Here is a 1,762-nt window from a genome sequence, read left to right as displayed (position 1 = left end):
AAGACAGTCTAATACCCATCATCGAATGATGCTGCTGAAAGAAGTGTGCCTATTGTGAGGAAGGCTTTGTGCAAGTATTTGCTAAGTGAGAAGCTGGCAGTTGTTTCCATGGGGAGAATTTTCCCCAAAAATGACAAAGGGCACCATTCTCAGGCCGCGTTGCACTCTCGTTCGAACAAAATGAGGCCAGTGAATAGCGGGAGAGGCCAAAAACGAGAACCACAGCAGGCGCCAAGCAGTTTGCGATGCAACCAACACGCTCCATAGCCGAAATCAGGATCCCACCGTAGTGAGGCGAGAAACCAATTATCACCACTCAAGCCCTATTTTCATACAATTAACGGGAGCGACCATGGACGAGACCAGAAAATCCTGACCTATCACTTACTGCCATTTCCATGGGTGCGGCCTTATCCAGGCCCGCTTCCACATCAGCTTCTAGTCTTTGCAATAAACTTGACTTAATTTTTATTGCCCTTAAGGCCTCAAGGCCTCCTCCAAAAACAGATCTTCGGCAGATTTCTAAGTTTGCATCAAACGCACAATGATGAGACAGTTTCTTTCATTCAGGAATATAATTTGCAACATGCTCCCTTTCACGGGAAGCAACTCTCAGGGTGATTTCATTCTTAGTTGTCCTATAATCTGAGTTCAGAACCTCATTCGTTTCAGATTAGTCTGTGGTACTGCTGTCTAATTTCATAGAATTTACAGTGCAGAAGGAGGCCATTCGGCCCATTGAGTCTGCACCGGCTCCTGGAAAGAGCACCCTACCCAAGGTTAACACCTCCACCCTATCCCCATAACCCAGTAACCCCACCCAACACTAAGGGACACTAAGGGCAATCTATCATGGCCAATCCACCTAACCTGCACATCTTTGGAGCACCCGGAGGAAACCCACGCACACACGGGGAGGATGTGCAGACTCCGCACAGACAGTGACCCAAGCCGGAATTGAACCTGGGACTCTGGAGCTGTGAAGTGATTGTGCAATCCACAATACTACCGTGCTCTCCATAAAACGACCGCGGCAGGACTCGAACCTGCAATCTTCTGATATCATCATCAAATTCACCGAAGTCAGACGCCTTATCCATTAGGCCACGCGGCCTGTTGCCTAATGGGCAACATTATTTTGACATCACCTCAAAATCATCAGGCCCCATCATGAGGAAAACATTTACTTTATCCTCATCTCCGATTTTATTCTCTTTCAGCCAAATGTGAAACTATTGTTTTTAATTGCACCAATCCTCTTTGTTTAATTCCCCCATTATGCCCAAATACATAATAAAAGCGATTGACATGCCTGCCAGAAAACCTGGTGGTCAATGTCAAGGTGCATGAAGCAGTCTGGGGCCAGCATTGCACAGAATTTGCAGCCCACCCTTTCCAATACAGAAGTGATAACACACTCGTGGACCTAACCCTGACGCAGCCTCCGATAATCAAGGCCCCAGCCTCCATTGCAGCTCAAACAGCAATCACCAAAAGTCTGAGTGCTGCAATGGAAGCTCATGCTGAAATCCGGCAAGTTCAACTTGCCACTGTCATGGCTGTAGATATCAATGTTCCAAGGAGTTTGCAAGTTGTCACCACATTCCAGCAATCTGTCCTCCAACAGATCACAAGGACTGCTGAGACACCGCCCTAGGGGAGTGGCAGTGATTTCATAGGTGACTGCATTTGTCCTCCCACCCTTACCACTTCACCACTGCCCATGCTGTTGCGTATCTGCCAGCCAACCCAGACAGCTGCC

The 1,762-nt window shown here is 47.8% G+C and overlaps 1 non-coding gene across 1 annotated transcript; it reads right to left on the bottom strand.

The window, feature by feature from the left end:
• Positions 1-1,025: 1,025 nt before the first annotated feature.
• Positions 1,026-1,114, bottom strand: trnar-ucg. Its single transcript is given in 2 exon segments — positions 1,026-1,061; positions 1,078-1,114. It is a non-coding gene; the product is annotated as a tRNA-Arg (tRNA).
• Between the last annotated feature and the right edge of the window lie 648 nt (positions 1,115-1,762).

Source organism: Scyliorhinus canicula, chromosome 5 (genome assembly GCF_902713615.1).
Source record: "Scyliorhinus canicula chromosome 5, sScyCan1.1, whole genome shotgun sequence".
Lineage (NCBI taxonomy): Eukaryota > Metazoa > Chordata > Chondrichthyes > Carcharhiniformes > Scyliorhinidae > Scyliorhinus > Scyliorhinus canicula.
This window is presented reverse-complemented; position numbering and strand designations above follow the sequence as displayed.